General features: G+C 37.0%; 1 long non-coding RNA gene across 1 annotated transcript; it reads left to right on the top strand.

Moving 5' to 3' along the window:
• On the top strand, nt 253-566 carry LOC110264493. Its single transcript, XR_002350673.1, has 2 exons — nt 253-302; nt 400-566. It is a non-coding gene; the product is annotated as an uncharacterized LOC110264493 (long non-coding RNA).

Below are 11,619 nucleotides of genomic sequence, written 5' to 3'. Positions count from 1 at the left end.
TTATCAGATCCTTCCGAACATCCACCTATTAAAAGCAAACATTGTTTAAAAAGAAAAACAAGAAAGATTACGATAATACAAGTTTATTGGTGATTCAACTATGGAAACTGATTCTCTTAAACTTTTACATGACTTTGTTCCTTGTGATCTGTCATCTCTCTACTGATTTAAAAGGTGGAATCCAAACAATACATGAGATATCCATATGAAATAGTAAATAAAATCTAAAAGTAGTCAATCAGGTACCATATGAGAGATTCATACCAGCAGCATATCCCTATTATGGAGCAGCATTTTCAATGGTAAGTATCTTCCTCTCATTCTCATACATTGCTATAAATTTGCCAATTTTGACTAGTTGGCACCTAATGTAATGGTAACTATTTGATTGTGACGCAGATGGCAGGTTTCTTCATCTTCACTGCTATTCATCTATACCACAAGTAGTTGTAAACCCTTTGATCCAAGATAATGTAGTATGTAGCACCATAACGATTGGATTTGAATGCTGAGATTGAAAATTAATTTTGACTAGGATATAAAATGCAAATTTCTAATTTATTATAGAAGTGATTCCAAACCAGCTAACATGCTCTTATCCATGATTCAACCAGGGATTTTGGAGAAGAAATTCAAACCCAAGGAACGAAATTGAAACCAGTTAACTAATAATAATATAGGATGAAACTAAAGACCAAAAAGAAATAGAAAGCAAACAAAACTTAACTAAAGATGAAGCAGAAATTTGTGCAGAAGATGAAGCTAAAGACCTTGTAGTTCTTCTAGGAATTTGTGCAGCTTCCTCTGAATTCATATTTCTTCTGATAAAATCAACAATGGAATCATCAATTTGGAATCAAAAGTGATCAGAAGGACTAATAAAAATTAAATAAGAAAGAGTTATCAGAAGCACTAATAATATGCCTTATAATAAAAAATAATATGCATAATAAACTAAATTCACTAATGAAACCAACAAGAGTGATCAGAAGCACTAATGAAGCAGAGCAGTTTTTTAAGAATTAGCAAGGAAAGAAAACTAGAGATGATAATAACATAAAGCTAAGGCCTGTAACATCTTTGCTCAGCATAACCAACTAGCAGTGAGATATGAAAACAAATGAAGCATAGACACTAGATAGAAGTTTCAGAAGAACAAAATTTTCCATTCACAAACAGACAAAATCTTCTCCCACAAAGACTTGAAAAACCCTCTCCTTCCATTCTCCATCCAGAAAAACGTAAATAAATGACCATTTTCTCCCTATTCCACAACTTAAAAGACAGTACTACCAACAACAAAAGAATCAATAACAATAAGATTATCCCTGCTCTAAACACACACAAAAATTTTGGTCCAATCAAACTAGACATATTTGAACTATATCAACTCTTCTAGTAATCAAGTCATACCCTAGTAGTGAAAATGCTCCTCAAAGATAGTTTTATATTTTATAACATTCACAATGCTGCAAACCCAGCACCTTATTTCATAGAGAAAAGTCTAAACCAAAAGTATTCCAACTACATCAAGTCTCTAGACTTCTACTGATCTGCTAAAAGTTCTAAAACTCAGTTCACTAGGAACGAAGATTCTCAAAGCTTTTTTTCTGTAGCAATATTAATTACCTGTATGAGATTCATCGTGTTAGCAGAAAGGACACTAATAACATCAAAAGCTCAACTCCTTTTCGCACAACAATGAAATCAAACCTTTGAAAAGCTCAACTCCTTTTCTGATTCAGCACTAAAAGAATGCATTGCCTTCAAGATTGTTAAATGTTAGTGACATCAAAGTAATCCTCAAGAATCAAATTGATACTTCAAAAACAAAATACAATAAAATAAAAATTCAAGAACCACAATGGGGATTTACTCATTGTTTTGTGATATCACATGCCACAAATTTTTATCAATGCTCAATAGTTCTAGTTTCTATTTCAGTAATGTAATAAGTAAGCCAGATTTTCATGGTAATGTTTGATTTCCATGACTGAAGTAATTAATCAGTTTTCAATATGTTAAGCAATTAGAAACAAGGAAATGAAATAGAGAGAAATGATAGGAATAAAAGTCAGAATAAGCAACCCCCACCCCCAAAAAGTCTCAGAATAAAAAACACCAGAAAAGATGAAGCTCAAACATGTTCCAGTTATTCCATTTCCAGCACAAGGGCATGTGAACCCTCTAATGCACTTGTCTCATAAATTAGCACAACATGGCTGCAAAGTTATCTTGCAAGAAAATATGCAAGAGCTCATTGATGATGGAATCATGGATACCAATGGTAAGAGTTATAATTTTCACTCTTTACTCAACTTTACTATTTCGGATAAATCGCAAAAACTACTCGTGCTAAATTTCATAGAACTACAGAACATTGAGAACAAAATTGGAAATGAAAGTGATTTTAGTTTAAACCATGTTGTAGATGTACAAATTAACATGTCCTTAAAATGAATCAAGCAAGAATATATTATCATTTTCTCAGTTATTCACTTTTTTATAATAGATGATGATACAGAACAGCAGCATTAATGCATAAAAGTTTAGTAAATTCCCTTCATGCTGTGATTATTGAAAGGTATCAAGAAAAATTGAACACTTGTTTACAATCTAGTTAAATCTAAAGAGACAAGCAAAATTGTATGAACAGATCTTGCAAAAATTTAGTTAAATATAACGTATTTTTGAAATGTTTTAGTACTATCACAGTATCCTTATCCTCCACAGCTATTCTAATTTTCTCTCTCAAGTCTTGACATATTCTTCTTTTATCACAAACTCCTACCACTGTTAAGCTAGTAAAAAGAATATAAAGTACAAGCATTCGGATTTTCATCTGTTTTGTCTATTAATAATTAATGTCTCACAGTTCTTACTATAACATATCAAGGGGAAGGAACGATTTGATATTAGGGACAAGCACAAGAATTAACCTATGAGATCGCAGGAGAGTCAGGACAGTAAAGTTAGCATCTGTAAGGAGGATGTTCCCCTGGGCATAGAGTTCTAATATAACATAGTTTGCATTCTCCCCCAATCCAAATTGAAAGAGAATAATCTGACACAGTTTAAAGAAAACAAAAATCAAAACATAAAATAAATTTCTACAGATTAATAGGAGAACAAAAAAGGTAGGGGTAATACCCTATCATAGCCAAGCTGCCTAACATCTTCAATCCTCCTAGTCCGAATATGCTTCCTCAATTTGAGAGTAAAACCAGAAGGAGTATTGTTGTCACTATAATAATCATGATCAAACAACCAATTAAATTAAGATCACTGAATGCTCTATTATTAAAATTGAAACTATAATAAATAAATTAGAACGTAATGATGTGAAGATTGAAGGATTACCGCATGTACACATTGGTGTACAATCTGACGCCACTTTCCATGAGAAGGAGGACCTTTTCGCTTTCGCCGGATTCCAAAACTCCGCTACTGTTCATCAGCTTGAAGACATACGTCTGCATAATAAGATTGAGATCAAAATCAAAATTAAAATAATTAGTAAGGATTTAATTTTGATTGAAGATTAGAAAAAAAAAGAATATGAGAATAGAGAAGTGTTTTTCCTACCTTGGGAGTGAGGTCGTAGACATTGGAGCAACGCAGTGTTGATCCGCACCTTCACCATGTTTGTGTTGTGTGGGTTTAGGGTTCGGTGGATGGCGATGGCGATGGCAGCGTTGCGACGGTGACCCCCTTTCACTCTCTGTTCTCTCGCTCGCGCTCTCATCTCTGTCTTTCTCCTCTCCTCCCTCTGGTTCACTCATTCTCTCGGATCTTGGTGTGTGCGTGGCGAAGGTGAGTTAGGGTTAGGGTTTTGAACAATTAATTGGAAGGTGAGTTGCGAAGGTGAGGGGGTGAAATTTTTCTCTGATCTGATCATCTGATGGCGAAGAGAAGCGCAGAGAGGACGACGAGAAGCGCAGAGATCGACGATGGTATGGGCGGCACGTGACGATCAGTGCAGGAGGGTTCACGACGGTGTGAGCTTCACGATCTTCACGATGGTGTGGCGCTGAGTGGTGAGTGGGGACTGGGGTGCGATGATCTTCGCGACGGTGAGGCTTCACGATCTTCGCGCGGTGCAGGAGGCAGGGTTTTTTGAAAGGGTTTCCTTTGTGTTTTGGACTTGGAGGGTTTTCTTCTTTACTGAAAGGGTGACTTCTGAGCTTTGGAGTGAAAATTTTCACCAAGTGTGAGATTACAAAGTGTGTGTGCTTTAGACCGGGAAAAAGTTAAGAGGAGGGAAAAAATTCACCTAAGTGTTAAATTTTTTATTCTAGACACATTAGGCATCACTTTAAAAACATACTCAAAACTTAATAAATAGGCTACTCTCTAAAAGCGTCTCCTTTGATACGAAAAGTGAACCTATAGATATCAACCTACGGCTACGCTTTATAAGTGATTTCTAAAATACCTAAGGCTACACTTTTTAAATGATGCCACAATTGTGTATCCTTTTCTCTTATAAAAAGGCAACACGGAAAAAAGCGTAGCCTATTCTATGAATAGACTACGCTTTTCAAATGTAGCTTAAAAAAAGTGTAGCTGAATGAGTATTTTTCTTGTAGTGCACGAACCAAGGTCGTAGAGGAAGCAGCGGTGATCGGCGAGAACGCGACAAAGGAGGTGAACCTGACTACGCGACTTCGCGAGGAACAACTCCGACAAGAAGCATGCCACGAAGAGGGAAGAACATAGGAGATCTCTAGCGAGCAACTTCCGAGGTGATCAGAATGACAAAGACGAAGTGGCCAATGGGTGGTTTGGTATCTCTGACTCTGAGGATGGGAGAGAGATTAAGGGTGAATGGGTGCAGGTAGGGGTGAATGGGTAAGAGATTGGGGGTGAATGGTTGCAGGTTGGGGTTATAGCACCGTGAAGAGTGAAGTGTGTAAGAAGTGAGATTAGGGTTAGGTTAGGGTGAAATGTGAATTGAATTCCTAAAAGGTTGAGAAAGTAACATATATATTTATTTATTTATTTTAATTAATATTGTGTTAATCTGCAGATCCGCGTATCGGATACGTGCAACATCCCATTATCTTAATCCTTATGTCATGCCGTAAAGCCAATGATAACAAAGTTCCATGACAGATCTAAAGCTTATATAATAATATATATTGAAGAAAATAGTAATACGAGAAGCCCGATGGAAAAATATATGATGGTTTCAGTGGCTAAGAGAGGGAGGAGTTGAATCTTAGCCCTCTTTTTGTTGCTAACACTTGCTGAATTCAGAGGAGACTTTTCTGTTTTAGCTCGTCTCTGGACACGAGACTTTTTTCTTTTATCTCGTCCCTAGTCACGAGACTTTTTGTTTTGTCTCGTCACTTTGCACGAGACATTTTTAGTTTTTGCTCCTGTACAGTAGAAAACAGAAATGGAGTAGGAGAGATGAGAGATTACACCCAGATATATCCTGGTTCAGCTGCTAAGTGCAGTGCAGCCTACATCCAGTCTCCATCACAACCATGATGGAATTTCACTATAATCAACCTGATTACAAACTGTAAAGTGCTAACCCAACTTACAAGGGGATTCCCACAGAATCATGAAACTCAACATAGATGAACAAAGGAACTCTAAGACATCTATGGCTTTTTCTTTTAATTTTGCACTCTCTGCCTTTTTCCGCTCTATGGCTTTTTTCATACAAACCTCACTGTTTTCCTTTTTCCATGAGACTCAAGACATGACAAAATTAAACAGAAAATACTAAATAGAATACATTGAAGGAGAAGAGAAAACTGTTAGCTCAGGTAGCTCTGAGAACACTGTGCCTTGCACTCTCAAATTTTCTCCTTGCTCCAAACAGTGGTTGTTCACCCTTAATATAGAAGAGGGAAGCCTCCACTTATTGAAGCCAACAACCGAACCAACTTCTTCCTCCTTCAACAAACAGAACCGGTTCGGCCACATAGAGAGAGAAGAGATAACCATGCAAAACCCAACATGCAATTACCTCTAGTCCTTTCTTGATCATCACCCTTCATCAATCCGAGCTCTCCATCCTTGGCTTGCTCTCCAAGATGGATTTCTGGCCCTTGATGCTTCATGATGATAATGACTTCATCTGCTTCAATCTCTGCCTTAACCATCACTTCGCCACTCTAGCTACTCCCTGTGGTGGTTAAACAGAATCAAAGTCAAGCCATGCTTCAAGAATCTCCCTTGCTGGCCGAATCTTTACCTTCCATTTTGAGCATGAAGAACTCAAGATAACCTCACCAAATCTAACCATATTTGGTGAGTATCTTAGTCACAGCTCATTTTTATTTTAGTATGTTTTCTTGCCATCATCAGCTTGATGGTCTTGATGCATGCAACTTCTTCCTTTTCTTGGTTGATGAGCATAGCGTCCATAGTTTCCTGGACAAGGACCGAAGGAAGAAGAAGAAAGAGATGAGAGAGAATGTGAAGTTAAAGTAAAAGCAATTAAATGAAATTGAAACATATTGATAGATTACTTTTACTTCCCTTGCTTTGAGTAGCGTATAGCATTAATCATAATGACTCCCTATCAAATCAAAGTCAAGTTCTCTCTCATGTTTCCAAGGCTAGCTTATTAAGTTTTGAAATCCATTCTTAGAAAGCAATGGAATCTGTTGGAAAGCATGAAGCCTATTTGCTTTCTTAGTTTCGGACCAGGCTTGGAACCATTCAACACTAATAAGACTTGGGCTTGCAGTATTGAAATTAAAGCTGGCCCAATTAATAACATTTGCTTTCCTGATAAAATTTATTTCGGATCAAGCATAGAGCACATAAGAAAGCATTTGTTTGGGCTTGCAATAATAATATTTATTCTGGCCCATTTAATAATTCAGCCTCATGGTATAAGAGACATGTAGCAAGACTGATCATTGGGCTTAAACTAGAAACTCATTTTTCGGCCCAACATAAAATCTGCACAACAAAATTATTAATTAAGCAAATGTGAATTAAGATCAAATTAATAATTTTGTATTTAAATATTTCAATAATGTTTGTTCATTATCAAAATTAAATAAGAGTTTTCCAAACTCATCAATCTCCCCCTTGATGACAAACATTATCAAAATTGAAATGGAAAGAAATTTAAAGATTGAGTAAAAAATACTCCCTTTGATTTTGAATTTCTCCCCCTTTCTAAATGTCACATTGCTCCCCCTTGATGTGTGCTTATTTTACCAAGGAAAACATTAACCTGTAACATTTGGATCAAGCTTCAAGTAACAATGTTATTTAGCATATTTTATGATGCTAAATGCTTGATTTATGAACAGTTTTTAATTGATAATCAAAACTCATTTGATATCATAACTGATTTACTGCTCAAACATTTTCATACAAACAAAAATCTATCCAAATATTTTCCAAACATTTCTCGTTAGTATATCAGAGCAAAACAAAATGATGGAAAAAATATTTGAAGTATACATGATCAAAACAAAGCAGTTTTAATACATTACACAATTTAAAGGAACTGCCAAAAATAAGTTTTCAATTCAATAAGTTTATAAATGATGAGTCAACAGCCAGGCATTGAAGATAAATCAAACATCATTATAAACCAAATGCCAAATTAGTATTAACTAATCATGATAAACCAAATGCTTCATGCAGTTCAAACAGCAGGGACCATAGTAAAACAAATGCTATAACAATATTCATTTTTTGAACACATGCATTCTTTGAATCAAGCGAGATCATAAATTTTCAATTTTGAAAATTTCAGCCCCTGTTCTCATCCCCTGTTTTTCCAGCCCCTGTTTTGTTTCAATTTCAATTTTGGGAACATAAATTTCCTCCCCCTTTTGTCATCATGGGGGCACCTACACAAAACATGATCAACATAGCAAAATATTCAAAGTAAAGTAGCAAAAGTATATCACAGTATCCTAGAGATTATCCTAGAGCAGTGAGTATCAAGTCATGCTCCTACAAAAAACAAATTGAGCCTAATGGAGCCAATATCAAACAGAGTAAAAACAGTCATTTAATCATCAGAAAAATTAATATCTTCTTCCTCAGCGCCTCCTTCACTTTCACCGTCCAGATCCTCCTTAAGAGATGCTAGCATCAGGCCGACCCTTTCTTTGCAATTTTTCCAAGCTTTCTCGCTCTCAGAGGCTTGCTTGCGAGTCTCTTTGTGAGTTTGAATCATCATATCTGCCATGTTGGAGAATTCACCCAAAATTTCTTTGATGGATTTGACTGTTTTGGAAGACTCTGGCCGAGTCTCATTGTCATTGTCTGAAGCCACAGATTTGCCCCCTTTGGTTCCTTTAGTCGCTCCTCCTCCTCTAATGGAGGATACTTTGTTTTCCACTGCCTCATTCAACAAATCAACTTTAAAGTATTCAAAAATTCTTGTTAAAAACATTCCATAAGGCAAATTAGCCTTTTTGGTGCTTCTAACAGAATCCCACATATGCCTAATCATAATATAGCCAAAAGATATAGGAGTAGAGGTAACCAAAGCAAATAAGATGAGACAGTCAGAAAATGTTACTCGGTTGTGTGAGCCACTTTGGGGAGTCAAAATATGGGTGATGATTCGATGGAGCAGAGAGTTGACTGGTCCTAGAGCTTTGTGGGTTGGAATCGTTCCATGCAAGCCAGAAAGGTTCTCGCAAATGTGCTGAAGAACTGCTTTGTATGAAACGCCAACTTGTGTGTCCCATTTGTCTACCATATATGCTCGTGGTCCTTCATCCTTGAAGCCTAGGGCCGCTCCAATGGTCTCAGAATCAAGGGCTATTTGAACCCGTTTGACATAGGAATGAAGAGTGCCATCAATGAGTCGCATATTGGCGTAGAACTCTCGGACGAGGCCAGGATAGACTGGTTTCTGAATCAGAAGAAGGGGCTTCCAGTTGAGGAGTTCAAACAGAGAGGAGATGTTGATGCCCTTGTTAGTGAGAGTGTCGAGATTCACAAGATAGGTTGTACATAGATGACGTTTTTCCATAACCTCATTGTGAAACTCAAACAAAGTGCAAGAGTTGAATCTGCTAGGATCAAAGTGGGAGTGAGTCTTGCCATACTTGTTTCTGAATTCCAGGGATTCCAAGTTTGGTGGTTCGGTGGTGTCATGAAGAGCAAAACCCTTTGACTTTTGAGCACTCTTCCCGGATGCATGGGGAGTTGATCTCTTTGGTGGTGATTGTGGGGGGGGGGAAGGAATGGGAGAAGTATGAGACTCCTCTTCTTCCGTCACGGGAAAACTTTTCTTCTTCCTTGAGGAGGTTTTTATGGCAATGACTTTTCTTCTCATTGTGTCTGTGCGTTTTGATGGGGGTGAGGGTGAGGAAGATGATGTAGAATGGATGTGAATGTGTGTGTGTGATTGTAGAGTAGACTGTTTTTGAGAGAATAGAAGCCTTTCACTCTTTCTTGGCGCGATTTTTTTTTTCATGGTGATGGAGGAATGAAATATGAAAGGTTATGGAGATAACCAAATTGAGTGGAAGGGAGATGTAAGGTAAGTGACGCATTAAATGAGGGTTGGAGAGAGAATATGGAGTGAGTAATGACCATTAGTGGGCAGTTAATGACCATTATGGGTGGTTATTACCCAAAAAAATTTTCCTTTTAACTTTTGAAATCTAAAACTAAAAAGTTGTTGCCTTAAATCAAGGGATTAGATGGAGAGAAAGATTTTGATTTGACAATAACCACTTCCAAAAGGATTTGATGACACAAGAAGAAGATTCTTATTTGTAGAGAGATAACTACCATAACAGTTAATGTGGGGTCAAGGAATTTTGGTGGGGCCCATAAAATTTGAATTCTGCGTTGCCTCCCCCTTGATCATAGCTCTTCCAACAAGCTTGCATTTTTATCTCGTCCAAACCTACGAGACAAAACTGGGCAGAGTTAAAAATTCATAAATTTTCAATGAAACTTAAATCAAACATTCCCAAACTTTTTCTTAAGCTACAGAATCTGTCTTCACAAAGGGATTTTGTAAAAATATCAGCAATTTGGTCTTCAAATTTTACAAATTGAATATCAATAGTTCCCTTTTGTACATGTTCCCTAATAAAGTGATATTTTATCTCAATGTGCTTAGTTCGTGAGTGCAAAATAGGATTTTTTGAAATGTTTATAGCATTCATATTATCACAAAATAAGGGTATACTATTGATTTTTAATTTGTAATCTTCCAATTGTGTTTTTAACCATATTAATTGAGTGCAACATGCAGATGCGGAAATGTATTCTGCTTCAGCGGTGGATACAGCCACTGTGGCTTCTTTCTTGCTTGACCACATGTTGAGTGAGCTTCCAAGGAAGTAACACATTCCGGACGTGCTTCTTCTATCCACTCTATCTCCCGCATAATCTGCATCACAAAACCCTACTGCACAAAATTCATCAGATTTAGGATACCACAAGCCATAATCACAAGTTCCCTTAATGTATCTAATGATGTGTTTAACAGCCGTAAGATGGGATTCTTTTGGGTGAGATTGAAATCTTGAGCATACACCCACACTTTGAACAATATCCCGTCTAGAGGAGGTAAGGTACATGAGTGAACCTATCATTCCTCTATACCTTGTTTCATCCACATCTTGGCCATCATCATCCTTTTCAAGTTTTGTATTAGGATGCATTGGTGTACCCATTGCTTTGGAATTTTCTAGGCCAAACTTTTTAATAAGTTCTTTTGCATATTTTCTTTGGTAAATAAAAGTTCCACTAGGAGTTTGTTTAATTTGGAGGCCAAGAAAGAAAGTAAGCTCTCCCATTAAACTCATTTCAAACTCACTAGTCATGAGTTTTCCAAACTCTTCACACAAGGAAATGTTAGCCGAACCAAATACAATGTCATCAACATAAACTTGAACAAGGAGTATATCATCATTAGATGCTTTAATGAATAAAGTAGTGTCGGTGGTACCCCTTTGAAATTTATTTTCCAACAAGAAGGCACTAAGCCTTTCATACCAAGCTCTTGGAGCTTGTCTAAGACCATAAAGAGCCTTAGTTAATTTGAAAACATGATTTGGAAACTCTTTATGTTCGAAACCGGTGGGTTGTGCCACATACACTTCTCTATCAATAAAGCCATTAAGGAAACCACACTTAACATCCATTTGAAACATTTTAAAACCTTTATGGGCGGCATAGGCAAGAAGCAACCGAATTGCTTCCATTCTAGCTACCGGAGCAAAAGACTCATCAAAATCTATACCCTCTTCTTGATCGTAACCTTGGGCCACTAATCTAGCCTTGTTACGAACAACTTGTCCATCCTCACCAAGTTTATTTTTAAATACCCACTTAGTACTCGTTACCTTCATACCATCCAAATAAGGTACCAATGTCCAAACCTTATTCTTGTCAAATTGAGCTAGCTCCTCTTGCATGGCCTTGACCCATGATGGATCTTCAAGAGCTTGTTTGACATTGTTAGGCTCCATTTGTGACAAGAAAGCAAAGTTGTTAGGTTCGGTTTGCCTTTTGGTGGAGGATCTTGTTGTTACACCATGAGAGGGATCACCAATGATGAAATCATGAGGATAACCCCTCATAGATTTCCATTCTCTGGGCTTTCGGACAGGTGTTGAGCTTTGATAAACTTCTGGTGGTCTCACTGTTTCAGTT

This window comes from Arachis ipaensis, chromosome B07 (assembly GCF_000816755.2).
Source record: "Arachis ipaensis cultivar K30076 chromosome B07, Araip1.1, whole genome shotgun sequence".
Classification (NCBI taxonomy): domain Eukaryota; kingdom Viridiplantae; phylum Streptophyta; class Magnoliopsida; order Fabales; family Fabaceae; genus Arachis; species Arachis ipaensis.
Note: the sequence above shows the minus strand (reverse complement) of the source record. Positions and strands in the feature narration are given on the sequence as shown.